We start from the raw sequence: 16077 nt of genomic DNA on the forward strand, positions 1-16077 counted from the left end.
CCTCACATAGGTCCATAGAAACATGTAGCTCTGTGTGGAGGACGGAGGCTGCGGACATGGATGACACCACTGAGGAAATCAAGAGGGAACACATGGCAGATACCCATGTGACTATATTATAAAGTGACTATATTATATATAATATATATTATACTATATTATATATATAATATAGTATTATACAGTGACTATATAATATATATCACATATATTATAAATATTATATATACTATAATATATTATTATACAGTGACTATATAATATATGTGATATATATTATACATATTATATATACTATAATATATTATTATACAGTGACTATATAATCATAAAGAATATATATATTATATATACTATATATTATATTATTATACAGTGACTATACAATATAATTATATAATTATACAGTGACTATATGGCTATATATACAGCCACAATGAAGTCTTAAACCATCCTTCTGAGTGAAAATGATAAGAACAAGAAAATAAATCTATTCTAGTACCATTGACATAAATTAAAAACAGATGCATGTGAAATAGTAATACATATTTTATAAGAGTGTAGGGGCAAAAAGATATACCTTATGATTGTCTTTTGTGGAGAAGGGTGTTGAACAATGAAAATAAAGGAAATGCATCAAGGAATAAAATAGAAGGCCCTTGTTCAGAGCCCTGTTGAGCATGTCCCATAAACAGGAATATGGTTAATTTAACTTCTTGTATAACTTTTTTAAATAGGAAGAAAAGAAATAATAGGACAAAAAAGAGATAAGAAACAAGAACATGAAAAGATGAGACTCAAACACAAAGAAATCTGGGATAGGAGTAATGTTCTCCCATGTGTTCCTCATGAAGGGATGCAGATTTCAGGCTTTTGATAAAACAAGTACAATGCCACACTTCCTTCCTGCCTCAAGCACTGACAATAAGGAAATTGAGACTTGCTTCATTTGAATAAAAATATCCTATGTCACTAATTTCCTTGCTGGCAATTATAAATTATAATAAACTCAATGATGATGGTATACTTTTTCTTATTTTTTTTTCAGAGCACAAGAATCATTACACAACTATAATAGAACTTTTAAGACTTTAAAACTGAGAGAATAGATGTGCTTGAACTATCTAGTCATTCATTCCTTAAACACACTTGTATTGAGGGCCTATGCTGTAATACATATGGCACAGAAATGTAATAAGAAAACAATACTCAGCAATGAATAAAGATGAACCCTTTCATATTATAAAATACAGATCATTAATAAAATATTTTTAATTTTGGGGGTGCCTAGGTGGCTCAGTCAGTGAAGCGTCTGACTTTGGCTCAGGCCATGATCTTACAGTTCGTGGGTTCGAGCCCCACGTCAGGCTCTACGCTGACAGCTCAGAGCCTGGAGCCTGCTTCAGATTCTGTGTTTCCCTCCCTTTCTGTCCCTCCCTTGCTCATGCTCTCTCTCTCTCTTTCAAAAATAAATGAAACATTAAAAAAAACATTTAAAATATTTTTAATTTTTGATTTGAAATTGTTATTCTTGATTCGTTAGACCATGTACATATATAGAATTTGCACAGTTTATATCATAATCCTGTCTCAATGCTGCATTGTAACTAGACCAAAATCAGCTTTGCAATCTGTCTTGTTTCCTTAAATGTACATAGTGCATATTAAGAATCTGCAGTGGGGAAATCCATTTGAAAAATAATCTCCTGACCATCTCGCCAAGCCTGGCATTTCTGGCCCTTATTAATCACCTCCCATAAATCTGGTCTTTGACACCACAGACAAATACAACTTTATTAGCTGCAAATCTATTTGGCGGTTTCTAAATGGCTTTCTCAGATTGCACTGCTCTCACAGTGCAAGGAGTCCTTTCATGTTGATTAAAATATTTGAGGGATACAAACAACAACAACAGAGTAACAGGAAATCCAGTCATTCCTTTCATCTTCCCAGTGGGAGCCAGTCAGTGTAACTTGACTTTCTTCAAACAAAACTCCCCTTTTTGTGGCTGAAGAAAGGCTTTGGCAAACACTTATCCTTTGATATGATATGCACTTGACAAAAATCACAGAGCAAATCAAGCCCCTGCTTTGAAGAAAATGCTTATTAGAAACCTGAAGCTCTTAAGTGCACCAGGACTTAATACTGTTGCCAGCAACAGGAGGCCAAATGTGTCTGTGGCGTCAATGTAAAGTCAAGTCCAAAGGTATTGACTTCGGGGCTGCAGCTGCCACCTCATTCCTTAGTCTAATTGCAAGTATACCTTGAAGAATTGTTTAGTTTTCAAGTCCATTCTGGAATGTCAGTTCTGTATTTCATTCCAGTGAAGCGTACATTTCATTATTTAGCTAGAAAGGAATGTGAGAAAATCCTTGTTCTATAGCCTTTGCTTAATGTCCCAGGGCCTCCGGTAATATGCTGATTTCTTTTTCAAGTAGAAACTCGCCCTGAGGACAGAATGCTGAGGTATCCAGAGTCAAACTAGAATGTCAACATAAAGAGCTGGGGTTGGAAATCCTCATACACCTTCAGGATCCCACAGAAACAGATGGCACATTCGAATTCGGATAGTTTGAGGGCAGTTGAATAAAAAGATGTTACAAATGTATGAGAAGGGGTGGAAAACCCAGAAGGGATGACACAGTACCCCTGGCCTTTTAAGAGGTAGACAGTTAGCAACCCTAGGGCTGTAGGAGAGTGAGTGGTCACCAAAACCCAGACACAGATGGGCTGGGTGGGCTGCAGTCACCCTCAGCAACCCAACAAGAGAACAAGAGGAATAAATTCCCAGGCGCACCCTCCCCCCTATTCCCTATCTCCTATTCATTTTCCCTGCTGGCTTTACCTTAACCAGTGAACAGAAGGAAAGGGATCCAGGTGGCTGAGTCTCCACGGGTCAGCTTCCCAGGACCAGAAAAAGGTATATGTGGATCTGTAGGGCACACAGAACATAGCCAACAAGTACGCGACATCACTTCCCGCCGAAGTCACCCCTAAAGGCCAATGGCTCTTGGCAGGAGTACCAGAAAAACATCAGCCACCCTCTCGAAGTTTTGACCTCAGGTTAAAACTCCCAGATGCTTTGTGATCAAGCCATTTCATTTTCTAAGATGCAAATGTGAAAGTTAAGTCAAATTTGTAATTTAGTTAAAAAAAAATCAAGTAGATTCTTGTAACGACGTATATCCCCTCAAATACACAACTATGTTAGAATTATAGTATACTTCATTGAAATCACTATGACAAAGATACAGAAAAATATATGCAGAGATTAAATTATAAATATTTCCTGAAATAGCATATTGTCAGAATGGTTTTAACAAAATATTTTCTTTCTTGATTCAAGAAGTCATCACTCAAGAGAAAGTGTAGACAGAAACATTTTTCCCAGTAGCTCAGCTCCTGCTCATCTCTAGACATTTCTCTTTGACCCTTCAAGTCGAGCTTCTGTAGAAACAAACTCCTCTCTCCCCCGCAAGACTACTAACTCCCCCAAATGATGAGGTATGTGTATGTCTGTGTGTGTATACACACACTGAGGTTTTTACACGGTAAATGTTTAACGGAAATTGTTTATTAATTATTGGATAATTATGCTTTTTTACCATCTACTTTAATAGAACAATGGAATTTTGCATGAAAAATATAAATAAGAAGCATAGCCAAGAAGGTACTAACTCCTTTGCTACTCTTTAGGTGATCAGGATTTTGCAAGACTGAGTGCTGATTTACAAATGTGTTCACTCTCCTTAGTAGAGTAAATGTGGAATTTGATCCAAGAATCTTTATCAGTTAAATTAAAATAATAGTCTGTAAAGGAAATAAATGAATGCATTATTAACCTGTCACAAGCACTAAATGTCACAAAAGTAATCATAAATAATTAGGAGATAGTAAAACTGGCACATAAGGGAAGACTTCAGTTTAAAAGTATAGTGGTGGAAAGAGCAATAGCCAACAAGCAGGTGTTCCATGCCAAATCTGGGACCAATTACCTGTATGACCATAGACAGTTCCAAAGTGCCTGGGATATAAATGAAACAGGATGAGTCTTGAGTTGATGACTGCTAAGGTGGTGTAGTTAAATGGGAGTTCTAGGCCAACACTGTCCAATAAAAGCATAATGTGAGCCATATACACAACTTCAAATTTTCTAACAGCCACATTTTAAAAAGTAAAAAGAAGTAAGTGGGATTCATTTTTCTAACGTTTATTTATTTTTGAGAGAGAGCACGAGTGGGGGAGGTGCAGAGAGAGGGAGACAAAGGATCTGAAGCAGGCTCTGTGCTGACAGCAGAGAACCAGATGCCAGACGCGAACTTACAAACTGTGGTGAGATCATGTCCCCAGCCAAAGTCAGACGCTCAACCGACTGAGCCACCCAGGCAACACAAGTGGAACTCATTTTAAAATATATTTGATTGGGGCGCCTGCGTGGCTCAGTCGGTTAAGCTCTGATTTAGGCCCAGGTCATGATCTTGCGGTTCATGAGTTCGAGCCCTGCGTCAGGCTCTATGCTGACAGCTCAGAGCCCGGAGCCTGCTTCGAATCCTGTGTCTCCCTCTCTCTCTGCCCCTCCCCCACTCGTGCTCTGTCTCTCTCTCTCAAAAATAAAATATACATTAAAAAAATTTAAATATATTTGATTTAACTCATTATATGCAAGTATGATTATTTCAAGGTGTGTCTCTAGCCTAGAGTGCTGTAATGTGATGACCTGATCGGTCAACAGAGTCCTAGGCTATTCAGTTTACTTTCATGTATGTTAAAAATGTTGTCTATAATTAAGAAGTTAAAAGAAAAAAAGTCAAAAAACCTGTGTTGATCTCTTTCTGTGGCTCGATTTTTCCACCTATTTGTTGAGAGAAATATACCAGTTATTACATAATTTCTAAGGTCCCTTCTAATTTCCCTGTTTCTTTTTCCTTCTCCTAAGTATTCTCACTCTGGTTTTTCACTACTCTATGGAAAAATGTCGTTTAAAAAATTCCTTTATCCTCACAGAGATATGACCTGGAAATTACCATTGTTTGTGTATCTAAGGAATATTTGTGGATAAATGGTCATTTATTTGTAAAATAGGTTTTCTTCTGCTGCACGACCAAGTGGTAGTATAGGAGCTCCGTTTGTATTCACTACTGTTTTGTTCGTTCAGTTTTTTTTTCTTTTCAGGTAATAAGATTTACCACTCAATCAGGGTGAGAGATGGGGATTGGGAACAGCCAAATTCATAACACAAATATAAATCCTAATCTATGTTCAAAAAGTGACTTTGAAGGAACAGAAATCAAAATACCTTAGGTATTTCTCACATCATTTGTAAAAATTTAGTCCAGTAATTTCATGGGTTTATTTCATTTGTACATTTGGCTTTCTTTTGGTACTGAGTTTTATAGTTGTATTTACAGAGACTCAGCCTCTTACCATTCAAAATAAAGTAAAAGTTAAAGTAGAAATTCCTATAAAAATCGAATGTGTGTAGTTAAAAATATCCATCTTTATGACAAAACAAATGATTTAATTTTAATTGAATTGTTTTGATGGCTTGCCGACCCACTCTCTCATCCTAGCTCAATATTTAGGTCAAGCTCACCAATAACAATGCCCCTGGTATCATTTTGAAGAAAGGCTTTAGGTGTCTCTTTCCTTTATGAATCTCAACTAGAAGGAAATTGCATATTTGACCAATTTTAAGAGATCTAGAAGATTGCTTGCAATATTTAAGAGGTTAACTACCAAAAAAGATCCCTGCAATTTTTTTGATAAGAAACTATTTGGGGTACACTTACGTGATCATTTTAAGTTTTGAAAACCAATTTTCTTGCAATTATTTAGGGATCAATTTTACATTTCTAAAGTCTATAGAAATATCTACTGAGTTAAATGGTACATTTCTGTTGAGACTTTTCTCCCCAGTTATGGTGCAAGCCTGGGATAGACATAGAATTACATCCGGTCCTTAGAATGTGAAGTAAGATTTTTTTGTACCAGGTACTCTATTTACCTCCTTCAGTTATGAGTTTAAAAATGTGGTTGGTCTTTTTTTTTTTTTTTGGTAGCTTTAATAATGTGGGTTATAGGTGAGAGTTCAGTGTATATGAGGGAATCCTATAAAAAAATTCATAGCTTGAAATAAGACACATATATATATTTTCTATAAGTGCCTTCACTATTACTCCCATGAGAGAAAAATTAATTAGGGAGATTTTTTTGGACAAACAAAAAAATCATTACCATAAATCAATTGTTTCTTTATGGTTTTCTTCATTTAATCAGCTTGTCTGGTCTTTATTACCTGTGAGGTTCCAGTCATCTCATTCTACAACATTCATGAAAATAAAGATCCATTTTCCTTAATGGGACTAAAAAAAATCTATTGGCATTAACAGGAACAGAAGTCTTTATGCAGTTATGGGAATAAAGGTTGGTTCTCAATTATGGGAATAAAGGATTGTTCCCCTAAACTGGCAGTTCTGAAACACAGCAGAAGGAGAAAAGGTAAGAAAAGAGTGAACTGAATAAGAAAAGAATTGCATTATTAGCAATACTCTAAGCACACATTTCTAGTTACCCGATGATTAAAATATTTAAAGATGCAAATGTAATTTAATTAATTCAGGAAGCGACTTTTCCTCCCTCTAATTTATCCTCAAGGGTCTCAGTGTTTTATCACACAAGCTCAGCATTTGTGGCTCCTGGTCTGGCAGAAAGTTTTCCTACAGAATATTTTTCACAAACGGAAGCCATGGGGAAGACTGAAAATCCTTGATGTAACATGGAGCTCTGTGCTCTCTGTGTAACAAATCAGCTGCCCCAACACTGGAACAACTTCAGGCCTCATATGTCCTGGCCGTAGCCATCTGCCAAGGGAACACTTTTGTGGATGAAATGCCAACGTTTCTGCAAGAGTCAAGACTCTCTGGTAATATTTCGACTTGTGTGATTAATAAGAACCCGTGTCAGGAAAAAACGACTGGCGATGGTAACTCCCAGTGTCACACCTACAGAGAACATCCGGTTGTTCTAACAAGACGAGTCGGATATAAAATGAGGTGTGCCTTTCAAGACCCAACTTTAAGCGTGATCCACTATGGTCCACAAACCCATGATTACATATATATTCAAAGTATTCACAAAATGGACTCACTACATCTTTAATAGTTCTTCCCACTTTCCCCTACACATCTTTGCCTTTTCAGACATAAATCTTCCTCGTTGTTGCCAAGACATAGCTGAACATCTCTTCCCAACACATCCTCTGCTTTTCATTTCAGGGGATGGAATGTCTTGATATTTCAAAACGAAAGGCAAAATCCAATTTTCTGAAGCCAATTACGACAGATGTAATCTACATGAAATTACTCACATATCTAAACTCCCATGGTCTCTTCCACTTATTTGGCACTTAAGTGCTTCCTTTAAAGTTCAATTTGTTTTATGTGTCACTTCTAGTTGCCACTCACAACTGTAGTGTCATCCTTTCACAGCACTAGCATCTGCTTAATTCATCTTTGTACCCCCTCCCCCAACACCTAGTACATTGCCAGGTCCCCATGTGGCATTTAATAGAGGTTGAATGGATTTTATAAATGAAGAAAGGGAGGTGGTGAGAATTAGTATGGTCCTCAATATTGAAATTATTCCTTGGTGAAAATTCTGAAACTAAAATGCAGATTTCCCCCTTGTGAATTTAGAGCTCTTTCTAGCAACTAATGTTGTTTTCCAACACTACACAACTTTTCCTATGCATGGTTCAATTCTAATTCCCAATTCCAAAATGAGATAATTAATGCTGCCATTGATAAGTGATGTCATTTATTTTTGATGTGATATAAACAAGACTTCTAAACTGTCAGAGCAGGGGCACCTGTGTGGCTCAGTCGGTTGAGCATCGGACTTAGGCACAGGTCATAATCTTGCCTTTCATGAGTTCCCCGTACATGGGGCTTACGGCTGTTGATGGGAATCCTCTCGGATCCTCTGTCCCCCTCTCTTGGCCCCTCCCCCACTTGCGCTCTCTCAAAAATAAATAAACATTTTTTTTTTTTTTAAATTTTTTTTTTTCAACGTTTATTTATTTTTGGGACAGAGAGAGACAGAGCATGAACGGGGGAGGGACAGAGAGAGAGGGAGACACAGAATCGGAAACAGGCTCCAGGCTCTGAGCCATCAGCCCAGAGCCTGACGCGGGGCTCGAACTCACGGACCGTGAGATCGTGACCTGGCTGAAGTCGGACGCTTAACCGACTGCGCCACCCAGGCGCCCCAATAAATAAACATTTAAAAAATAAAAATCTATAATCTGTTACAGCAGAATGAAGGAGGAAGAATAATTGACCGTGAAAAACAATTGTTCGTCTATAGCCATTTCATTACTTCAATAGCGTTAGAAGATAATGAACAAGGCGTGATGCAGAATAGATGGCAATACGCAGGTAGTAGTGCAGTCGAGAGGAAATAACAGCAATATCAAAAGGACAAGAAAAATTACTGGCATCGCATCCAGTTACCCAACAAACAGGTAATAAGGATCTACTGCCTGCCAGTTAATGTGATAAACAATTACAGAATAAAAATGTTGACTTCTCTCTCAAGGATCTCTGGTAGGAAAGACAACATCTCATAAATAAGTATAAATAATAATAAATAAAATGGATAAATCATGAAGGAGATTTAAAGAGCTTTGCTTGGGGGTGGGAGTAGCAGGGGAGAGACGTGGCTAGCCACCCAGGCAACTTGTTCTCACTGCATTGCCTAATTTAATACAGCACCCGCCTCTCTGTGGGCACTTAATGACTATCAGTTGGCAAATGGATAAATGCCAGTGGTTGGGGCAAAGAGAAGAGTGTGTTATCATCCCGGTTGCCCAGCAAACTGGTGTGGCTTCTGGGGGGTCCTCCTCAGCTGTGATAGCTATACAGTGACTCCCAGTGGTCACAAGTTGAACCTGATCTTTGATCATAGTCTAACAAGCATGTAATTTAGTATAGTATCACACACACACACACACACACACACACACACACACACACACACATTACATAGTTGAGTATAGTTAACTAAAGCCATCACCCTTGTTTACAAACTTTGGTATTCATTCTGCTTAAAAGTGAAAAGTGTTCTGTGAAGCACAATGATGCGTGCTAGATGAACAATAAATTCCTTCCCAATTCTGAAAGCCAGATTCAGTTGTTTTAAATTAACTTTCTAATATGGTCCGGTATGGTGTTAAACTTAACATGATACAGAACAAATAGAAAAGACATTTATTATGAGAAATAAACAATGTTGTCTCCCAGCTAATGGAAATGCCCTCCTCAGGGAAGAACATGCAATATTTCTTTGAGTTCTGTCTAAAAATTTTTCTCCACTCAGAACAATTATTAGTTTGATAAAAGCTCCAACTTGTCCCAATTACTTATAAACCATGTGCCTTCTCCTTTTGCATAAAGAAAAAGAACAATAGATCATTATATTCTGGGGTATCACTATGTGGGTATTTCCAATGATGTTTAATATTTCTTTACCAATAAAAATAGCCATACAGTAGGTCATTCTGGTATATCAGTATTTACTGAGTTCCGTTCAGAACAGCTCAAAAAGCACCATCAGTGTCAACTACATGTGAAACATTATGATAAGTACTAGGAAAAAAAAACAAAACACACATACAGCCCCTGGCTAAGACCTTACAGTGTAGTGGGCAAAAAGGACCTCGCTATCTCCCAGAAGCAGAGGAAACAAGAAGAAAAAGAGAAACTGGCAGTTAGATAAGGCATTATAGTTATGTCACTCTCATATATGGCTCCCACATGTATGGCTCCCACATGTCACACCCCAAACGCAGGCATTCTGTGAGCAACTGTCATCTTCAGTCCCATTCATAAAGGTTTTGGGAAGACCCTGACCTATGATTCTGCTGTGGTCCGCCATCCTCCTGCCCCTGCATATTAAATTTTAGATGAAGGCTCTGAATCCACATCAGACAGAAGAGAAAAGAGACAGCTAAGGGAAAAGAACAGTTAAGCTATATACTGAAATCCCTTGAGAAATGTCCTGTCAAGAGTGCAGCTAGAAAACTCAAACTGCAAGAAGCTGTATATTACCATGTAAGTATCCAAGGAGATTCTTCTATCCCCAAGTGAAAAAGCATTGCATGAAATCAAATCGTAACACCGTCCTGAAACTGGACACCTGAGTGATATATATGGACATCTGTTCATGAAGGCTGACCCCTGGCGGTATAAATTGATTGTTGCAGGGAGAACAGTCCAAAAGATTACCTTGAAAAACAGAGCTCACTCCTCTTCAAAATGTAGTGATATATACTTTCATAAGCATGGACATTCTAAGTGAGATGTGTGGCCATACTGTCATCTATGAAAATAAATAAAAATAGCAATATAATCTACAAAATTTATTATGAAGGGGAAAACAATTTAACAGAGAAAAGACCTATCTAGAATCAATGGGACTACCTCCTTTAAATGACTAGATATATGTTATTCTCTGTCACCTCTAGTATTGTCACCACACATGTGTCTCTATGAGACAACATTCTCAAAGTCTTCATAACTGGTTGCAAATGCCTTATAACAAGTATTCTTTTCAACTTTTAAACTTTATTTAGATGAATTTTGACATGCCACAGAACAGCCTAGGCTACATTATGAGCACATCATTTAAAAAGTAATTTGTAATTTCTATGTAATAAAAAACCAAAACATGTATCATTGATGTGTTAACTAAAAAACGTAAAATAATGTGACAGCACCAGTTAAAATGAAGAGCAACTCATTTCATATACATTATGTGCTCTTTTTTATAATGAAACAAAAAATTACATATGAAAGTCAAAATTATATTTAGGTTTAAGGAAAGACGAGAAAAAAGTAAGTAAATGGTTTTATACATCTAAAACTAGAAGTGAATGGCCTTTTCTCCACCATCAATGTTGAACGTAGATTAACTTAGATAATTCTTGTTATAATTAAGGAGTTTGGAGACAAAAGCCACCTGTAGAGGCCAAATAAGAGGTCTTGTATGTATTTTCTTTTTCTTCTAGATGTTCTTTTTTCCATTTTTAAAAGATTTTTTAATGTTGATTTATTTTTGAGAGAGAGACAGAATGTGATCAGGGAGAGGCAGAGAGAGAGAAGGAGACAAAGAATCTGAAGCAGGTTCCAGGCTCTGAGCTGTCAGCACAACTCATGAACCGTGAGATCATGACCTGATCTGAGGTCAGACACTTAACCAACTGAACCACCCAATGGCCCCTCTTCCATTTTTTTCTACTGGCATGCCATGGAGAAATTGCAAGAACCTCTATATGTTAGACAACCTTTATCTTTTTTCTTCTCAAAGATTACTATTTCTATTTTTTGCTTTTCTACCATCCCTCCTAGATAAGTCTGTGAATCATCTTTGAGGAAGCAGGATGAGATAGCTACCCAAAGTACGAGTGCCTAAAGACTTACGTGTTGTGTATTTCCATCTACTTTTAGGCTCTTGCTAGCCTCATATTAGAAAAAAAAAATACCATTATGGCAAATGACAATTTATAGGCCATCTGGAAATAGTTCCACCATGAGAACATAGACTCCTATGTACTGCAGTCCGTGTAAATAGTAAAGGAACCATGAATTGTTAACTATGCGAAGTGTATACATACCACAGAAAATTAAAATCAAAAGAAATGAAACAAATGAATGCAAACCACTTTTAGAATAGTGGAGTTAACCTGAAATGGATCTCTAAATTCAGGAATTCTTGAGGACAACCCATCAAGAAACTCCTAAATGATATGGCTTCTTCAAAACTTGATGTCCTACAGAGTAAACTTTTAAATTTAAATTTAATTTAATCTTTTTAAATTTTCCCTCCTTCTCCACAACCAAAACCCCAGTAACAAAAGAAAACTAACAAGCAGAAAGACACAAAGTCTTCCTAAAGAAAATAAGGAATTCGATCAAAAGCACAGAGACCAAGCCAATAAATGCTTGTTTATGGCACTCCATATCCTTCCCATTAGAACAACCCAGAACATTTTAGACACTCAAGCTGTAAGGTTTTGCAGTTTTGCACCTTCCTTTTATTATTTACATGTAATTAGAGAACCAATAACAGTAATTCTGAGTAGAATGACCAAAACCTATATCAGAATGGAAGTTGGGGAATTAGTTTCAGATAAATATATATTTTCAGAAAAGTTTATAACAGACTACAATTTCCAGATCATTTGCACTACATTAAAATTCATATTCAGATTGTTTTGCAACCTGTGTTCTTCTTAAATAACTTATCTTTTAACATGCTTTAAAAACTATCTAAAATCCCATGCACACATTTCTCTTTTTTATGTTTATTTATTTTTGAGAGTGAGAGAGGGCGGGGGAGGGGCAGAGAGAGAGGGAGATACAGAAAGTGAAGCAGGCTCCAGGCTCTGAGCTGTCAGCACAGAGTCTGACGTGGGCCTCGAACTCACAAACTGTGAGATCACGACCTGAGCCGAAGTCGGACACTTAACCGACTGAGCCACCCAGGCACCCCTCCCATGCATACATTTCTAAGCTTTCTCCAGTTATTGTCAGCCACTCCTCCTCTGAACAGTAGGAGCCAACATGCAAGGTGTGGGACTCAACAACTAAAGCCTCTTTCTTCTCTTTGAAACTGCTTAGTGACAGTCATGTCTGTTTATCAAAGAAATTTGTTCTCACACTTTCTGCTCTTTCTCTCTTACATCAGTGTTTTGAGAATCTAATGTAGTCCAATATTCTCAGCACACAAATCTCTATAAATAAAGCTGTAATTCAGTTGCAAACACACTAAAGCTTGAGACCATCAATCAAAGAAAAGACACACAAAACCAAGCACAAATTCCCATGTCAGCACAAAAGTAAAATCTTCAGATGCAACAAAGGAGTGAAAACCTAAAAAAGAAGAGGGACCCTTATTCCAATGTCCCAATTGCTAATCCCATTTCAGTCTTTTTTGTTGTTGTTGCGTTTTTTTAAAAACATATTCTTGGGGCGTCTGGGTGGCTTTGTTGGTTAAGTGGCCAACTTTGGCTCAGGTCACGATCTCACGGTTTGTGCTTTCGAGCCCAGAGTCAGGCTCTGTGCTGACAGCTCAGAGCCTAGAGCCCGCTTCTGATTCTGTGCCTCCCTCTTTCTCTGCTCCTCCCCCACTCATGCTCTATCTGTCTCTATCTCTCAAAAATAAAAAATTAACATTAAAAAAACATATTCTTTCCTTGTATTAAAGTTGTGTCAACGATCTATCACAACAAAGAGATCCAGATGGAAAAACCAAAATTGGTCTCCAATTCACACTACAGAATGGACCAGAGGGCTTAGGTTTAATCACCACTACTACATAAATAAGTCTCTTAGGTGCCCTTGCATTCTCCAGTTGAAAAAATCTTCAATTTCAACATGTGGAAGATTCAGCCGCACTGGGCTGTTATTTGTAATAGGTCTTGCCCTCTCTCTCTCCTGCAATACTCCATAGAGTGATGAGCAAATGTATTCCCCTTACAGTTAAAGAGTTTGGAAATTAAACCTATCTACCCAGAGGTAGATAAGTAAAATCTCACTTTATGAAAGCTTTCCAGATGTCTTTACATCCGCTTCTTTCCCTTGAGGCAAAGAAGAACTAAAGAGAGAAACCCTGAGACTTTAAATAATTCTCTTTTTGTCTGGCAGTTCTTCCTACACAAGTCAGGGTCTGCATACGATGCTGTAGCTGCTTTGGCAGCCTGATGTTCACAGTCACGTGCATACCGCGAAGCCTCAAACATTTTGTTTCTTCTAAGCTCAACAACCACCACTGAATGTAAACTTAGTTGCTGCGACACGGGAAAGCATAACAGGCAGAGAAATTTCAATTAAACAAACTATGCTCTTTTCCAAACACTCCCTAAGGCCAGATCCTCGGGATTAGTCAAACGTAAATGTCATTTCAATCACTCTAAATATGTCACTAACACATACAAAAATCTAAAGTAGTCATCTTTTTTTTTTTTTTTCCAAGCTGAATGACCTATCAATAATAATACCTTAGAGTTACTTAAACCCCCGTCTCCAAGGATCTCAATGTTCTATCTACCCTCTGACACTCAAGACTTAGGTAGGATACAGGCAGAGTTCATACTGTTGATGCTTAGGCAACAGCACTTAGAAATCAAGTAGCAACCAAGAAGAGTGAGGCGAGAGTGAATCCAATAACACGAACGGAATGAGAAAGTGAATGTGATGTATTAAGTAGGGGAGACAAGTGAGCTAGGCAAGAGCCAGCACACTTGAGCAAGCAGCATGGGTTGACAGAAGTCCTTTTCCACTGGCTAACAGGAAGGCTGTGTTCCCATCGCTCAGATGGGTCACGCAGATAACCTCAGTAGTATTTGAAGCTTTGGGTCGTGAAGACAAACAATAAATTTAATTCCAACCTTTATTTCCTCTTCACTAATACTCAGCATGATGTCTTTCTTAAAGCATAGGATAAATCTATGTTTTAATTTCATTTGGAATGTATTGGTGACTCTTGGGTGCAAAAATAATGGTGATAAACACAATTTATCCAATTTTAAAGCAAGAATGGTTACTGGAGCTTACTTTTCCCAATCCTCCCATCCGTAAAAAGAAAACTGAGACCCAAATGGTTGACACGACTTGTTCCACACTATATTAAGAATAAGAAAAGGAATTAAGACTAGACCTTAGATCTACTGGTTTTATGTCCTTTTTCCTATTCCATGTGGTCACTCATAAACAAAGCCCGCCTTTTTGAGTTTATTATTTCCTCCACTGTGATATCAGGCAGTGAAGGATCAAGAAATAATTAAAAGTGAAACACTTAGAAAGAGGAAAATATCAATAAACAAATTCTGACTTTCTGGGTACAATGGAGAAATTCATTCCAGTATCTAGGGAATATTACCAGTTAATATCTATTACCCTTTATTATAAAACATCATTCTTCCTGATTCTCACATTTAGACAAGTAAAACATTCCACAGACATGAAATTTGTTATTTGGAACAAACCTTTCGAGGTTATCCTAATTTTATGTCTTGTAACTCCTTTGTGTCACGTAAGAAACTTGAGACTTTGTCCAAATGTTTCCCCTTTCCAAAGTAGGAGGTTCTTCTCTCTCTCTCTTTCTTTTTTAATTGAAGATCTTTGTTAACAGGTGCTTGTACTTGGTTGACATTTTGGGGAAAAAAAATCAAGTTGTAAATTTTTATTACAAATTAAAAGTGTGGTTCTTTAAGAAAAAAGAGAGAGAGAGAGAAAGAAAAAAAGAAAAAGAAAACAATCGCAACTTGCCCAGACTCGAAACAACGTAAAAACTTCAGCCCCACCTTGCTTAGCATCTGGAGCCGAGGAATTTTCTCCCGTGGAGGCTGCTTTTGTCTTTTTGCCTTCTTGCGGTTTGGGGTGTTCTGGGCCTCGGGTGTGGTAAGTGAAGAGGTGTTGGTACTGATGAGGAGGTGGCTGTTCAAGTCCGTGCTATCTCCTCTCCTTGGTCTCGTCGCCTTGACATTGCTTGTCGCGTTCACTGCCTTTGTCCCTAGGCTCTTCGGTCAGCAGGGCCCCTGCAGAACCGTGGTCTAGGGCCTCGGGGGCCGATTCCACCTGGCTCGGCTGCGCCCTGCTGTCCGCACCGCGCATCACTTCTCCCCGCACTGGAGGGCCGGAGCGCTGGGCTGGCGCTCGGGGGGTAGGGCGGCGCTGTCGGGTCTGGCCTGCGTTAGCCTCCTCCAGTCCCTCACTTTCCCACTCTCGCTCCTCTCATCTTTCTGCCGGTAACTGGTGCAGGTAATGGCGCCCGTATCCCCCGCAAGGTGGCCGGCGTCTGTGACGCTTCCGGTCGGCTGCACGTTTCCTGCCTTGCCCTGGAACTGCACCCGCAGCATGGTCTGCCCCGCCCCCGCTGCGCCCACAACTTCAAGTCCTGCCCTGCAGGGTGCTTCCCTGGGGCTGTTCTTTGGGGCCGTCTGCTCTACAAATCCATCTTCCTCGGTGGCATTCCTGTTGATGAGACCATATCCATTTGTTACCTTGAGCCATTTTCGGG

General features: G+C 38.4%; 2 long non-coding RNA genes across 2 annotated transcripts in view; both read right to left on the bottom strand.

Annotated features, from left to right (window-relative positions):
• LOC132683818 (uncharacterized) overlaps nt 1–15717 on the bottom strand; it is a 129917-nt gene extending 114200 nt beyond the window's left edge. Inside the window, exons 1-2 of the long non-coding RNA XR_013557882.2 lie at nt 15362–15717; nt 15044–15198 (exon numbers count right to left, since the gene is read on the bottom strand). This is a non-coding gene — a long non-coding RNA (uncharacterized LOC132683818). The remainder of the gene's footprint in view (nt 1–15043; nt 15199–15361) is intronic.
• LOC132683819 (uncharacterized) lies at nt 1544–4097 on the bottom strand. The gene is made up of 3 exons (XR_009612397.3): nt 3996–4097; nt 2846–2932; nt 1544–2481 (listed from the first exon to the last, which is right to left on the bottom strand). It is a non-coding gene; the product is annotated as an uncharacterized LOC132683819 (long non-coding RNA).
• Nucleotides 15718–16077: the final 360 nt, after the last annotated feature.

The sequence above is a fragment of the Panthera onca genome, chromosome C2, assembly GCF_046562875.1.
Source record: "Panthera onca isolate mPanOnc1 chromosome C2, mPanOnc1 haplotype 2, whole genome shotgun sequence".
NCBI lineage: Eukaryota > Metazoa > Chordata > Mammalia > Carnivora > Felidae > Panthera > Panthera onca.